Genomic DNA, 17,007 nt, shown 5'->3' with positions numbered 1-17,007 from the left:
CTGGCCCTTTAAATCGCCGCCAGAGCCCGCCACCGCTAACCCAGGGCTCTGGCAGGCTCCAGGGATGATTTAAAGGGCCTGGGGTGGTAGCGGTTACCGGAGCCCTGGACCCTTTAAATCGTCCTCAGAGCCCTGCTGCTGGAGCCCTGGGGAGGCGGCGGTGGGTCTCTGGCGGCTATTTTAAGGGCTTGGTAGCAGCTGCTGCAGCCCTGGATCCTTTAAATAGCTGCCGGAGCCCTGTCACCAATACCCCAGGACTCCGGGGACGATTTAAAGGGCCTGGGGCGGTAGCTGCGTCAGGTGCCCCAGGCCCTTTAAATTGCCGCCAAGAGAAGCTGATCCCCCCGGTATGGCTCACCAGCTCTTACCGGTACGCCATACCGGGGCGTACCGGCTTACTTCCACCTCTGGATATGGGTTCCTGCTTGCTAAGAAATAAGCTGCAACTTCCAACTCATTACACATATGAGGAACAACTGTTAGCTTTTGACAGAGGTGAAAGTAAGGTGGTACGGGCCGGTATGGCATACCGGTAAAAAGTGGCCACCAGTACCAGCCCCTCCCACCTTACTTTAAAGTACTGCCGCGGCATAAGGACCCTGCTTAAAGCGCTGTCACAGCAGCGCTTTATTGTCGCTGCCTCTTTTGCCCCCCCGCCAGGCTGCCAACCGGGGGGCGGGGGCAGGAGCGGGGCGTAACCACCACTGTACCGGTAAGTTTTCAATTTTACTTTCACCCCTGGTTTTTGATTAAGGCTAGCCAGAACTAGACTTGAACTCAATGTCTATGGCTCTGAGCCAAAGCCCATAGAATGTAGTGGGTGTATCTTCTCTGAGTTCAATGGACTTTGAATCAGGCCCCTAGAGAGGAAAAGTACAATGGCAAACCCCTGAACAGATCAACTCTTTTGTAAAATAAACAAATGGTATCACTTCTAGTTGCAATATTATTTTGCCACAGGGGAAACAAGAAAATAAAATAAGGATTATAATCTACTGAATAAAGAAACATAAAGCAATTCAAAGTAATAAAGAAATATAATAAAGCAGTGTCAAGACCATATACTGGCCTCAATCTATACCTGGGTGACATAAATGCAGTTACTGGTTCCCTGTAAATTAGGCTTGAACAGATCATTGGCTACTATGGTTCACTGGTAACTCTTGCCACTTGCTCACATTCTGCGCTTCTCAGAATCTTTCCATTCTGGGTCATGGTTCAAGCAGCAACGCATACGCTGGATGTCATGGATCTCTCATGATGGCATCACTCAGAAGAAATTGGACCACATCATCATACATGACAGGCATCTCTTCACCTCCTGTAGAGTATATCATGGTGCAAAGTGTGCTGCAAATACAGACCAACAACTAGTGGTTGTCCGCATGGCATTGACACTCTGACAAGCAAGTAAGCTCTCTGCAATGATTAAGAAGTTTGACATCGAGGCACTTCTCTGTGTGCCAGGTTTAGCCAACAGGTTTTGTATTGATGTCAGCAATAGATTCTCAGCTCTAGCCGACCTGCCAGATGATGTTGAGGTTGCCTGGTCTCTGTTTACTTCCATCCTCCACTAATCCACTGAGCAGATGATCGGCTATAGACGCCCAGCATGCCGACCATGGCTATCAGAGGAGGCCTTCCAGACAATTAAATTGAAGGCCTCAGCCCGCCAGCACGGTGATAAGCGCTCTCATAATCAGCTGAAGCGAAAGTTCAACATCCTGGCACTCTGCAATCCTGAGGCATATTATAACCAAGTGGCGGATGATGCTGAATTTGGCTTAGTCAGATGAGGCTTAAAACCAGCATTCTGCACAATCCACAACCTCAGCAGGCAAGAGATAGTTGCTATGAATGCCATCCTGAAGAACAGCCAACGCCATCCATGTAAATTGGATGACGACATCCTCTCACACTGGGTGGAACATTATCACAGCACCCTGAACCACCCTCCAGCTGCCGCTTGTTCAGAGCTGGATGATTTGGCAGCCACTGTGGTTTTGGACCCAGACATTTGTACTGATGCACCAACGTTGGATGAAGTGAAGCCCATGCCATCTGCAAACTGAAAAATGGATGCGCAGTCAGTGCTGATGACATCCAGAGCTGCTAAAATGTGCTATTGACCATGTAGCTGAATCATTTCTGGCCATCTTTTGCCTGGTGTGGAGAACTGGAACGTTGCCAACTGCCTGGAAGGACAGTATTGTCATCTCACTTTATAAGGGCAAGGGACCATGCAGTGAATGTAAGAGCTACGGGCCAATCACCTTGTTGTCTGTGCCAGGGAAGGTGTTTGCGCATGTTCTACTGGTGCATTTGGAGCCCTTGCTACATTGGAAGAGTCAATCCCAACAGTCAGGCTTTACGAGGAACAGGTCCACATTAGATGGCATTTAGGCCCTCTGCTTGTTGTCAGAGATACACCATGAGTTCAAGAAGCCCCCACATGTACTGTATGTCAATCCTAAGGTTGTGTTTGATTCAGTTGACTGAGTTGCACTTTGGAAGGCTTTAAAGGGTGTGAGTATCCCAACCATTCTGCTGGACTTGATTAGCGAGCTGCATAATGGAACCACTGCCCGTGTACGTCGGGGAATCAGATGTCGGCACCTTGTAAATCAATATCTGGTGTTAGGCAAAGCTGGGTTTTGGCCTCTGCACTCTTTTGTCAGGCAATGGATTTCATAATGCAGCATTCCGTCAGGCCCATAAACGTTAAGATCATTGATCTCTCACTCTCAGACCTTGACTATGCTGATGACATTGTTCTTCTAGTACAGATCCCCGACAGGTTTTACGAGGCATCCCAGCAAATCAGCTAAGGTTGGCCTCCATGTTTCATGGTCAAAGACAAAGCTGCAAATTCTAGGACCAGGTCCACCTATGACTCCAATCTCTTTGAATAATGAAACTGTCGAAGCAGTCTCCGGCTTTTGCTATTTGGATTCTATACTCACCGGTTCCTCCAGTTGTCACATGGATGTTCTCCATCGGATTAGCATCACAGTATCTGCCATGGGTTGTTTACAGCGAATATGGAATCAACATCATCATAGCACGACAACAAGGTTCAGGATCTATTCGAGTTGTATCCTCTCCATACTGTTGTACAGTTGCAAAACATGGACACTATACTGCTCAGACTGGGCAAAGCTGGAGGCTTTCCACACAAAATGCCAATGTCGTATGTTGGGCATAAAGTGGAATGACCTAATTTGTAATGCAGTCCGGTCTACAGAGTATTGGGGCCATTGTCCGCAGACCCCATCTTACACTTTTTGGACATGTCACGAGAATGCCACAAGATGTTCCAGCGAACACTGATTGCTTGGGAGGGAGTTTGGGTGCGGGAGGGGGTGTGGGGCTGGGGTTGGGGAACGGTAGGGGGAGTGGGGTGCCGAATCTCGGGGGTACTCACCTCAGGCAGCTCACCACAATTGGTGACCAGTCCTGGCTGCTCCTAAGTGGAGGCGCAGCTAAGTGGCTTTGCGCACTGCCTCCGCCCACAGGCCCCTCCCCTGCAGCTTCCATTGGTCATGGTTCCCAGCCAGTGGGAGCTGCAGAGCTAGTGCTTGGGGTGGGGCAGGGGCAGCACACAGAGCTGCTTGCTGTGCCGCCGCCTAGGAGCAGCCTGAACAGGTCGCCCCTTGCGGAGAGTCGCCTTAGATGAGCAGCACCCAGATCCAGCACCCTGCACCCCCTCCCACGCCCCAACCCCCTGCCCTGAGTCCCCCTCACACCCAATCTCCCTCCCAGAACCCATGCCCAACACCCCCTCCCATGCCCCAACCCCCTGCAGACCCCATGCCAACTGGACTATAAACTGGAATCTCAATGAAGATCAGAAATGACCGTTTATAGAGCTTTCCGGTTGGTGAAGTGCCAGATAAAACAGCTTTTACCGTATATGCTAAATAGTAATAATAATAACAAACAGCTGAGCCATTGGCTAATGTTAGCTTTTAGCTCAGATTATTTCACATCCCACATGTCCTCCTTTGTAAAAACACTGGTTACTATAGGGTTAAAAGATCAATTGATAACAGCGAGGTACTGATCTGAAACAAAGTACTTTTATGGCCTACCAAGAAAAACCATTTATAAAGTAAAAACAGGTCAGAAAGTTACATTTAATGGTTTTTAAAAACTCTGCTTAACCCAATCATAAGTAGGGTACGTAAAGAAAATAAAATCTAATCATGGGGGGCTACATTAGGTGGCTCTTTACGCCACAAGCAGTCCTGTTGAAATCAATGGGACTATCCATAATGGAAACTACTATCCAACATGAGAAAGAGGATCACAATTTTGTCCTTGGGTCCTGATGTTACACACATGAATAGCCTCTAGGGTTGCCAACTTTCTATTAGCACAAAACCGAACACTTTAGCCCTGCCCCTTCCCTGAGGCCCCACCCCCGTCCCACCCCTTCCCCGAGACCCTGCTCCCCACTCACTACATTCCCCCTCCTTCGGTGGCTCACTCTTTCCCACCCTCACTCCCTTTCACTGGGCTGGGGCTGGGTGTTGGGGTGCGGGAGAGGGTGAGGGCTCTAAATGGGGGTGTGGGCTCTGGGGTGAGGCCAGAAATGAGTGATTCAGGGTGTGGGAGGGGGTGAGGAGCTGGGGTAGGAAGTTGGGGTGCGGGAGGGGGTGAGGGCTCTGGCTGGGGGTACTAACTCTGGGGTGGAGCTGGGGATGAGGGGTTTGGCGTGCTTGGGGGTGGGGCCAAAGGATTCAGAATGTGGGGGGGCTGTGGGTTGATGCAGGGGGTTGGGGTGTGGGAGGGGTGAGGGGTTTGGGGTGCAGGAGGGGGTACGGGCTCTGGGCTGGGGGTGCTGGCTCCGGGGTGGGGCTGGGGATATGGAATTTGGGGTACAAGAGGGGGCTCCATGTTGGGGGAGCTCAGGGCTGGGGCAGAGGGTTGGGGCATGGGCTTACCTTGGATGGCTCCCGATCAGTGGTGCAGCGGGGCTAAGACAGGCTGCCTGCTTGTCCTTGCTCCGTGCTGTGCCCCAGAAGCGTCCAGCAGGTCTGGCTCCTCGGTGGGGGAGAAAGGGAAGAGGCTCAGCAGCATGCGCTGCTCTCACCTGCAGGCACCACCCCCCCAGCTCCCAGTGGCCCCCCCGCTTAGGAGCCAGACCTGATTTTTAATGGCCCAGTCGGTGGTACTGACCAGAGCCGCCAGGGTCCCTTTTCGACCGGAACACCGGACACCCGGTCACCCTAATTAGACTCATTGACTTCAATGGGACTCATAGGAGGCAAACCAAGGTCCTGATCTCACATTTCGTATCACCATTGAACATATACCATACTAAATTACTTTTACTGTCCATCAGCTTCTGCCTCAAATTGCAGCTGTAGTCATTCAAAATAACAACATCAAAATCTTAAGTGTTCTTACGTGACATTCTGACAGCAGATTTTAAAGGCAAAACTTTACCAAAAAACAATGAATAAAAAGCAGTTTTGGCTTTACTACTGTAAATTATCTTGCTACAGATTTAGGTAATCTAAATGTTAAAGCCTGCATTGCACATTCTTAGTCTTCCAATCCAGCTTGTGTGTTTTTTCTGAGATGAATCAAATGCCCACTTAACAGCTACCATCATCAATATCGATCTAGCTGGCATTTTGATGGTCAGTTTTTAAAATTTGTCTGCAAATATAGACCCCAGTTCAGCGAGGTACTTAAGAATGTACATAACTTTAAACCTGTGAGTAACCCAGTTGACTTCAATGGGACCATGCATGCATTTAAAGCAAGTGCTTGAATACCACACTGAACCTGGGCCATATTGATTTAGAACGATAAAATCAATTTAAATCTCACAACAGCTCAACGATAATCCTAGGGACATATTTTTATCTGTACAGTAACTGATTACATTTGTAGAACATTTGATGATCAAATCTTAAAAACCTACTGGAATCCCAAGAAAAATGACTGAATTATTATAGCTATGAAAAAAATCATAATGGACAGTGGTGGTGGCAAGAAGCTGTACGCACTCACTTTGGGCAGACTCCGGTTAATTCATTATGTGATTCCCTGATTGTGTCTTGGCAAAATCTTCTTTGCCTCAGTGCAGTACAATATAAATGTTGACATACTGTAAAAAATAATTAGGAATTTTCCAAAGTAAAACCTCTGGAATAAATCTTTTTAAATTTTTTTAAAACAGATGCAAGTGTTGCTGCATCAAATATTTCTTGTTTCTGGAGGCTGCTTTTGGAATTTAAATAAAATATATATTTAACTTTTAAGGGCCTGACCCTGTTCACATTAAAATCAGTGGCAAAACTCCCCTTTGGTTTCAGTAGGTGAAGGATCAGGTTCTTGTTACTTTTTGCCTCAGTTTGTCATTCTCTTCTGGAGTAATTGGATTTGATATGACCATTTTGCACGATTATTAGTTAGATAAGATGAATGAGGTAGTGTCTTTTACTGGACCAACTTCTGTTGGTGAGAGAGAGAAAAGCTTTTGAGACACACAGCGCTCTTCTTCAGGTCCTGCATACATGATTATTAGTTGTATTACAGTAGCACTTTGAGGTCCCATTGTGCTAAGTGCCATAGAAACACATTGGAGCAGGGACTGTCTCTTCCTTAGAGTTTATAATCTAAATAAACCAGTGTCGAGCCAAAGGGGGTGGGAGGGGAACTCGAATATACTTAATGAAGCCACACCAGGTGCATAAGTATAACCGGTTTTATTGCCTTTATTTATATTAAAGTATAATAAGCTTCCCAGCCTTCATGCATTACTAAATACATGCTTTCCAGCAAGCAAGCATCAACGCTTACGCCTCTTCTGCTACGGACAGTCCCGGACCCTCTAGCCTTGTCCTTGCGGGCTCGTAGCAGGCGCTGCTCCAGCATGGGGAATTCCTGGGCACTCACAAGGCCAGGGTCCACAGGTGAGATTGTTCATCTAAAGCAATTCACATAGCTGTTTTTAATCATCACCTCCTTTTAAGGGGGGGGGCATATTCACCCACAAGCAGGCTCTGGCAGGAAACGCCACACTTCACAGTCTTGGGCCTCGCTTATCTCTTCACTTGTTTATTCAGTCCAGTGGCCGCATACCAGCCCAGCCAGTCAAACTACTAGCTCCTGCCCCAAAACCATTCTGTAACAACAGCCCAAGGTAACTTGCGGTCAGCCCCAACAACCAGACACACAAAGAGTGGGAGAGCAGAGACAGAGGCCCAGACCTCAAAGGCATTTAGGCTTGGTCCACACTAACCCCCCACTTCGAACTAAGATACGCAACTTCAGCTACGTGAATAACGTAGCTGAAGTCAAAGTACCTTAGTTCGAACTTACCGTGGGTCTAGACGCAGCAGGCAGGCTCCCCCGTCGACTCTGCGTACTCCTCTCGCAGAGCAGGAGTACCGGCGGTGATGGCGAGCACTTCCGGGATTGATTTATCACGTCTAGACAAGACGCGATAAATCGAACCCAGAAGATCGATTGCTTACTGCCAGACCCGGAGGTAAGTATAGACGTACCCTTAGTTGCTTAATTCCCATTGATTTCAATGGGAGTCAGGCACCTATCTACCTTTGAGGATCTCAGCCAAAGTGACTTGTCCAAAGTCCCAGCAGCTAGTAGCGCAGCAAAGACTAGAATCCAGATGTCCTAATTCCCACTCTTGATCCCTACTCACTAGGCCATTCTGCCTTCTACTACTGTAGAATAAATCTTTCCCCTACATATTAGCTTTTAAATAATCACTCCAAAACCACACTGTGTTGAAGTTATGATTCATTTGGAGTTGATCCGTTAACTGCAATTGTGCCTCACTTAATGAATTAAAAGCATGCACATTTTCTACCATAATATTTGCCTGGTTATTTTTTATTCTTAGAATCCTCTAATTAAGAAATGACATCAGCTTCATTAGGGTGACCAGGTGTCTGGTTTTCGAACAGAACACCTGCTCGTAAGGGTCCCTGGTAGCTCCAGTCAGCACCATTAAGGCAGGCTAGACCCTACCTGTCCTGGCACCGCGCTGCGTCCCAGAAGTGGCCAGCAGGTCCAGCTCCTAGGAAGGGGGGCCATGGGGCACTGCCCCCACCCTGAGCACTGGCTCCACACTCCCATTGGCCAGGAACCGGCCAATGGGAGCTGAGGGGCGAGGCCTGTGGCAGGCAAGAGCAGTGCGTGGAGCCTCCTGCCTCCCCTGCCTACTAGTGTTGGACTTGCTGGCTGCTTCTGGGGCACGCGCAACGTGTCAGGACAGGCAGGCAGCCTGCCTTAGCCCCGCTGCGCCACTGACCGGGAGCAGCCCTTGGTAAGCCCCTGCCCCAGCCCTGAGTTCCCCCCAAACCCAGAGCCCCCTCTTGCACCCCAAAGCCCTCATCACTGGCCCCACCTTGGAGCCCATACCCCCTCCTGCATCCCAACCCCCTGCCCCAGCCCTGAGCCCCCCTAAACCTGGAGCCCCCTCCTGCACCCCAAAGCCCTCATCCAGAGCCTATCCCCAGCCCAGAGCCCTCACCCTCCTGCATCCCAACCCCCAGCCCTGAGTCCCCCCAAACCTGGAGCCCCTTTCTGCACCTTAAACCCCTCATGCCTGGCCCCACTTCAGGTACTGCAACCCCAGCCCCGAGCCCTTACACACCCCTGAACCCCAACCCCGTGCCACAGCCCTGAGCCTCCCTAAACCTGGAGCCCCCTCCCGCACCCTAGATCCCTCATCTCTAGCCCAGAACCTGCACCCCCAGCCCAGAGCCCTCACCCCCCCTGCACCCAACCCCCCTGCCCCAGCCCAGAGCCCCGTCCCACACCCTGAACCCTCATTCCCGGCCCTATCCCAGAGCCCTCAACCCCTCCTGCAATCCAACCCCCTGCCTCAACATGCAGCCGCCTCCCGCACTCCAAATCCCTTAGCCCTACCTCCCAGCCTGGAGCCCCCTCTCACACCCCGAGCCCCTGCTCCAGTCCAGTGAAAGTGAGTGAGGGTGGGGGAAAGCGAGCCACCAAGGGAGGGGGAATGTAGTGAGTGGGGGCAGGGCTTCTGGGAAGGGGTGGAGAAGGGGGCAGGGCCTTGGAGAAGGGGCAGGGCTAGGGTGTTCTGTTTTGTGCCGTTAGAAAGTTGGCAACCCTATTCATAATAAATATACCCTCTATGAAGCATGTGCAATATAAAGAGCAGAATTATACACTTGTAATCTTACAGGTTTATTTACCCTTAAATAATTGATGTGATAAATGTGCATTGCAGTAACCTCTCAAACCTGAAGCTTTAGTCTCAGAGCATCATCATCTTTGAATTCCTTTGTCAGTCTTCCTGCATCCCCTTCTTGCTTTCCATAGCCCAACATGAAAATATTTGCCCCCAGAATTAGTGAATGGTTGGTTGTAAGTCACTCAGTGGGCTCTGCTGCTGCCATTCATAAACTGCAGGCTGCACTTTTGTGGCTGGCGACACCAGCAGATTCCATTGAGGGAATTACATCCTATGTACTCTGGGGCCATCTATCATGCTATGTTCTGAATGTACATTTGACATTTTTGTAAAAGTAAGTATCAGCATTTGCAGCACAATTATCTATCTCCCTAACTGTTAATGCTACTGAAAATTTACAAAGATGCAAATAATAGTTTACAGCAAGGTCTTACAGCAGGGGTAGCCAATTATTTTTTGTCAAAGTCCAAATTTCTTGGTCAAGATCCAGACTCCAGAGAAAATAATATTAAAAATTAATTATAATAATAAGTAAAAAGATTTCTGGGTCTGTTCAAAAGCTTCTGGTGGTCCGGATTTGGCCTGCAGTCTGCCTATTGACTACCCCTGGCTTACTGGACTGGGAGAGAAACTATTTGCAATCATGTCAGTGGGTCATTGCATCTCAGTACCCCTAAGGTCTATCACTGTGTTAGTATGAATCCTCATCCACCAGCTGTGGCACATTCATGGACACAGACTAAAGCCCCTTCTCTCCCCTTATTATAATAACACATACAGCAGCCTCTATAGTGTGTTCTGTGTATCACAAAGCACTTTCTAAAGTTGGGTAGAGACAATTAACCTCATATTATAAGCAAGGCTGAATGACTTGCCCAAGGTCACATACCCAGTCAGTAGCAGAGCCAAACCTGATTTGCTAACTCAGTGCCTTATCCTTTATACCATAGGGCCCTTATAAACTTGACTAGTTCAGCTCACCTGCTCCCTATTCCTCTCCTGAGCATAGAGTCTTCCATCTCCCAGGATTCTCAGTTAGCATGTGCATCCACACAGTAGCACTCTAATCCAGATTATAGCTGCATTTAAATAAAATGCTGTTAAATTTTATTAATGGAGATACCCTATCTCCTAGAGCTGGAAGGGATCTTGAAAGGTCATTGAGTCCAGCCCCCTGCCTTCACTAGCAGGACCAAGTACTGATTTTGCCCCAGATCCCTAAGTGGCCCCCTCAAGGATTGAACTCACAACCCTCGGTTTAGCAGGCCAATGCTCAAACCACTGAGCTATCCCTCCCCCCTTAATTTAAGGACTAGAGGAAAAAATGCCTGAAGCTAGCAGGAGGCATTTACATTTAATTTCACCTAGTCACATGCTCTGAGAAGCTATGCTGGAAAGGTCTACAATTTACAAGGCCTAATTACAAAAGGTTAAAGGGGTGCACTTGTGGACCTTATGGAGGTAATGTGCAGACTTGTTCTCTCAGTGAGTAGCTCATGACCTGTCAGGACACCTTAACTCCAGAAAGAGTGTCAGTGAGGGAGACCCTTGTGTTGAAAGTACCCTAAAAGCATGTCTGTTCCTTAGCTTGGCCTTTTTGCTTTCCCTTCAAATTGTCTGTTTCATGACTCCTTGGAAAACTTCTGCAAAGCTGGACCAAGGGCTCTTTATCATAGGGATTCAAGGCTCTGTCCTAACACACGCAAGATGTATCCTGTGAAGGGCACTTCTCTGGCCATATAGTGTGCTGGATAGCTCATGAATAGTCTTTAAAAATCTGTATACAGAGCATGGCACCCCGAGAGTTCATTAAGGGCTCTGCTAGCTCTGGCAAATCTAGAGACACTCTGAACCTGACTCACGACTGCCTTGTCACTTATGTAAATGTGTAAAGTGGAGGTAAAACACTGCCATTCTCACTTGGTGATGTTTTACACTCACTTTGCATGAGAGCACTGTAAATAAGTACAAAAAGGGTACTAGAGTATCAGGCCCAGTAAATCTGCTCATGGTCACAGTAAAGTTAATGGCAAAACTTTCATTTCCCTCATTGATAGCAGGATTGAACTCTATGTCTACAATTCAAGCTTTGAAACTTGACATCAGCCAAAGGTCTTGTGTGAATCTGCTAACTCAGGGATTCTCAGACTTTTTTACTGGTAACCCCTTTCACACAGCAAACCTCTGAGTGCGAACCCCCCCCCCCCCTTATAAATTAAAAACACTTTTTTATATATTTAACACCATTATAAATGCTAGAGGCAAAGCAGGGTTTGGGATGGAGGTTGATAGCTTGCGACCCCTCATGTAATAACCTTGTGACCCCATGAGGGGTCCTGACCCCCAGTTTGAGAAAGCCCTGTGCTAACTGTACTTGTGCTGTAAACAGCTAAGATATTAATTGAACATTTATCTGTATTCTGCCAAATGCTGCAGTAGATGGTTTTATTCTTGGTGTCCAGACAGAAGTCTTCATTATTTCAAACTTCTTTTAATGCTAGAACCAAGAATTTGGATCCAAGTTTTTGAACTATCCCATTTTACAGCTTGGGTTGGAGTCAAAAGTCTCAACCCTGCTCCCACTGAAGTCAATGGAAGTGTTGCCATTCACGGGGAGTTTAATGGACCTGATTCTCCAGTGGCCTTGGTGTAAGCGTTCATAGTGCTCCTATGCAAACCGAGGACCAAGCGCTACCAGATTAGAATGGTAACATCATATCCCCACTTTACTAGGTGTAAATATGTATTATTAAATTACAAACATTTAGGTTTGATCTACACAGAGTTTTTGCACTGATTTATTAACAAAATCTGTTTAAAAACGATTTAGCAAAATTGGTGCCAAAACTGTTTGTAGACCAGCCCTTGCATTGAGAACATTAAGAATGCAAAGTAAAACACACAAAAGTTAGGAAATGCTAAATTAAGGTTATCCATGCAACCTTAATTCAGCCCTCTTGTACACATACTATTTTTGTCACAGAACCCTAGCTTTAACCAGGGCTTTATCCTGCATCGTGAAAGTTAATTGGAACTGTTCCTTTAGTTTGAAAGGGAGCTGGATAAAGTGCTCAATGCTGAGCTTGGACAGTAAATGAAGCAATTTTCTAGTCTGGGTTTTTGTTTTTTTGTTTTTTGTTTTTTAACATTTTTCTTTTTAAAAAAACCCCAAAATTATATCAAGTGCATTTATTTGTTAGACAGCAATAGAACTCTGGGTATCAGAATTCCTGGGTTTTCTGCCTTGTTCTAGGAGGAGAGTATGTTCTAATGATGAGACCAGGGGATTGAAATTTAGAACGCCTGAGTTCTATTTATAGTTCCACAAGAAAAGTATTTTCCAGCATTTAGAGCAAGGGACTAAAGTTAGGACTCTTGGGTATTTTTTTTTAATCTGTAGGTATCATAAAGGTAAGTATGCAGAAGTAGCCCAATTTTACTGAAAGCATATCCAAGCCTATAGATTTGGCATATTCTTTGTGAGAAGCAGTGTGGCTTAATGCAGTGGCTCTCAACCTTTCCAGATCACTGTACCCCGTTCAGGAGTCTGATTTGTCTTGCATACTAAGTTTCAGCTCACTTAAAAACTATTTGCTTACAAAATCAGACATAAAAATACAAAAGTGTCACAGCACACTAGTACTGAAACATGTGTGATTTCTCCAGGGTCCAGGCACCTAATTAGTGTAGCCATGCCTGCGTGCACACCTTAGAGGGAACTATCCGTGGACCACCTGAATGGAGCTCACTGACCACTGGTGGTCTGCAGACCACAGTTTGAGAACCTCTGGCGTAGGGGAATGAGGCCCTGCCCAATAGTAATGGTTGTATAGTGCAGAGGGTGGGATTGGAGCTCATGGCTGCCTGGCTCTCAGTCTATGCACTTTTTCCTAGGCCAAAGGGCATTTTGGTGAGGAAAGTAGGAGCAGGCACCCTTTTGTCAGTGTTCTAAGCATTTAGAATTCTGTGTTCACTTTGAAGGGCTCTGGGATGCTCATTAAGGCCTGAGAACATGTACAATACAGCCTGGTAGGAAATCAGATTGTACCAGAAACTTGTGCATATGCATATGCACGAATGATGATTTTCTGTGGCTTAGATTTTGGCTAAATCTAGATAGATTTTCATAGGGGCAGCAAAAGGCACCTCTCTGATCCCAGGACTATTGCTCTGCTGAAATTCAACTTCCTGCTGCAACCTTGTCCCAACCTTGTGCACCCAGGAAAAGGTGGCTGGAATTTATCCCTGAAAGCATAAGATGGCTATTAATCCTCCCAGGAGAATGGAAGAGAACCCCTCCCCCTTTTCTCTTAATCTCCCACCCCAAAAAACCTCTTTCAAAAGTCATCCAAATTAGGGTTATATTTAAGAATTGATCGCCTATGCTGAAAGGCCAGTACTTCTCTCTTGCTAATTAAGGCAACACATAATACACTACTTGGAACAAATTTCAGATTCTGAGCACATTTGAACAGACTCAGACTCATGACGTTTAGGCCTAGTGTTCAGTGTAAAGGTGATGGGGTATGGGGGAAGGACAATTCTGAAAAGTTAATTGGACTTTGGTTGGTTTATGACCAAAAGAAGCTCATTATATTCACTGCCCCAGTCAGATATACAGAAAAAAGAAATTTAATGGTGAAGGTGCATTAGCAGATAATGTGCACCTTTGGTTGTATGACATCTAACTTCTAAGGACATCAATGACCTTTCAACAGATATCTAATTAACTTTTATTTTTAAGGGCATTGGGACAGCTTGAATTGAACGTTAGGTCTACATAAAAGGAGGAGACATACTCTCAGTGGCTAAAGCATGTAACATTGTGCATTTCCTACTTGGAGAGCAGGATCTTGGTTCCAGAAACTTTCACACACAGAGAGCACCTCTAGTGGGTTGAAGGTAGTTCAGCATCTGTATAACAGTGGGGATCAAAAAGGATTAAATATTTTGGCTGGGGTCATGGGGATAAACTCTTAAGGGCAAATCTTCAGTTTGTGCAAATTGTTATAACTTGGTTTACTATGGACATTTACACCAACTGAGGATCTGGCCCCTGCTTGTATGAAAAATGCCATCGGAGCTTCAATACCCATGCAGCACAGACAGGTATGTGGTTGTTAAGGTCTGATCAGAAAGACCCACATACAGTAATGTACATGGTAGTAAATGTTCTAGCTTTTGGAAAGATGGGGTGATTCTATTGGGATTTGAACTTCTAGTTTGAGGGAGGCTGGGTATTGCCAATCTAATACATAGACTACTAAACCTGTGTCGCTCCCAGCCCCATCCACCCTCTACTATGAAGGAGGTAATATAATGTGCTAGTTTACTACTTATTCTTTCTCATTATATAATTTTCTGTATGAATGAAATCGCCATATGAAAATTAGATGATTCACCTCTATGTTTATCCCGGCCAAAAGTCTTTAATTAAATTGGAATTAAATTGCCAGAGTACCAGCCACTACAAAATTTAATAAAATTATTTACTATATGCCAGGTGGGATCAGCCAATCTTCTCAAATGCAAGACACTTTTTAGACATTGGGCTGATGTTTGAACATGCAGCCCTGAAATGAGTTTATAGACAGTGTGTTATGTAAAGTGCCTATATAAAGGGATGATGCCTTTGTTACTAGAGAGAAGCTTGAACCAAAATCCAGGGTGCAAACATCCATGAAGTTTCTACCAAAACTGCAGCTATCAACATGCCTAAACTTTGGGGTAGTTTTAATCTTATCCACACTTTGCAACTTGGCAAAGCCAGAGTCCGTAGTCAGGAGCCCGAGCCAGTGGTCAAAACCTGAGGTCAGAAAGTGCAGCAAGTAAGGTATTAGGCAAGGAAGGGCTCAAGGTAGGGACAGGACCAAGGCAAGACTAGGTACAAGACAGGAGCAGCAGGAGCAAGGTAGCACAGGAGCAGGTACACTGGTGGGCATAAGTGTTGAGAAGGTAGCAAGCTGCTGCTCTTGCTGGCTTAAGAGCCATCCTGCTGGCCTCGGCAGCCAATCAGGTTGTGTGGCTAATCAAACTGCTGCTGCAGGCCAGCTGTACTGATGAGGCTGCCTGGAGTCTAGTCCTGCTGCAGGCCTTAATTCCTGATGGTTACATGGATGGCATTTTCATCCTCTGGACAGACAACCTAAACTCCTTCATACATTTCCACCATAACTTCAACAACCACCACCCCCATTAAAATTTCTCTAGAACATTCTCACATTAGCATCAACTTCCTGGACTCCACGATCAGCTTCAATAATGGAACCCTACAGACAACTATATCCAAGAAACCCACAGATCACCACACCTACCTTCACAGATCCAGTAACCACCCCAAACACACCAAGAAATCTGTTCTCTATAGCCAGCACTCAAGTACCACAGAATGTGCTCAACGAGAAGGTCCGGGATATACACCTTAATTCTCTTAAAAACACCTTCACCCAACAAGGACACTCCATCAGAGAAGTAGGTCACCACATCATAGAATGGGCCACGCAAATACCCTGAGAGAACCTGCTTCAATACAAAAATAAAACCCCCTCCGATCACACACCTCTTGTTGTCACCTGGAACCTATATGGGATATCATCAAACAATTACAACCCATACTTGATGGGGACCACATCCTAAAAGACATCTTTCCTGAACCCTCTCTTCTGGTCTTCAAATAATCCCCCCAACCTGTCCAGGCTCATCTCTAGAAGCAAACTCCCCACAGACCAGGACCCACGAACTGAAACTGGCACCAGACCCTGCCAGAAGAACAGATGCAAAACCTGTAGCCATATCTCCACTGCTATGATAATACAATACCCCCCACAACACATCTTTCAAGATCCATGAGTCTACCCATGCCTATCACAAAATGTGGTGTGTAGTAGGAAGAGGGCCTGAAACAGAAGCCCTTGTATCAGAGGCCTAGTATGAGGCCTGAGCTAAAGTAGTGGTCAAAGCTTTGCTAATATAAAGCAAAGTCAGTCATGACTAGAGGCAGGGCTTGCTCACATGACCTGGCAAGAACAGGGCTGATATTGCAGAAACACCAGGGGTGGCTCCAGGCACCAGCACACCGAGCGCATGCCTGGGGCGGCAAGCTGCAGGGGGCTGCTTGCTGGTCGCTGTGAGGGTGGCAGTCAGGCTGCCTTCAGTGGCATGCCTGCGGGAGGTCCGCCAGTCCCGCGGTTTCAGTGGCAATTCAGCAGTGGGTACGCCGAAGGCGCGGGACCGGTGGACCTCCTGCAGGCATGCTGCCGAATCCACGTTACCAGTGGACCTCCCGCAGGCATGCTGCCAAAGGCTGCCTGACTGCCGTGCTTGGGGTGGCAAAATACATAGAGCCGCCCCTGAGAAACACACATTCCTAAGTAGTGCTAGGCACAAGAATACCCACACAAACACATTCCAGAAGGATGGTGGCACCTAGCCACTGAAGGTATTGATCTGGGGAGCTAGGACTATGCTTCGTTGACAATAAACCTGACCAAGTGCCTTCATACCTTAACAGATCTTGTGATCATTGGACGGTTTGCTCAAGGTCTGCTGTGCCAGCTACTTGCACAGAACTGGGACGGCACATAGAGGGAACACACGCAGCCAAACAGCTAACAACATGGTGTACTTCTTCCAATGCACTAAATGCCCCAAATAACAACTATGTGGGTGAAACAAGACAATCACTGTTGAATGAACTTACACAGAAAAACGATAAAAGACAAAAATATATCTTATCGCCTGTGGGTGAACACTTTTCACAAATATCAGAGGGGTAGCCGTGTTAGTCTGAATCTGTAAAAAGC

General features: G+C 46.8%; 1 protein-coding gene and 1 long non-coding RNA gene across 3 annotated transcripts in view; one reads left to right on the top strand and one right to left on the bottom strand.

The window, feature by feature from the left end:
* Positions 1-17,007, top strand: part of CIB2 (calcium and integrin binding family member 2) — a 145,161-nt gene that overhangs the window by 38,537 nt on the left and 89,617 nt on the right. The window lies entirely within an intron of this gene.
* On the bottom strand, positions 6,706-7,426 carry LOC128843904 (uncharacterized). Its single transcript, XR_008446386.1, has 2 exons — positions 7,339-7,426; positions 6,706-6,943 (listed from the first exon to the last, which is right to left on the bottom strand). It is a non-coding gene; the product is annotated as an uncharacterized LOC128843904 (long non-coding RNA).

This window comes from Malaclemys terrapin, chromosome 10 (genome assembly GCF_027887155.1).
Source record: "Malaclemys terrapin pileata isolate rMalTer1 chromosome 10, rMalTer1.hap1, whole genome shotgun sequence".
Classification (NCBI taxonomy): domain Eukaryota; kingdom Metazoa; phylum Chordata; order Testudines; family Emydidae; genus Malaclemys; species Malaclemys terrapin.
Note: the sequence above shows the minus strand (reverse complement) of the source record. Positions and strands in the feature narration are given on the sequence as shown.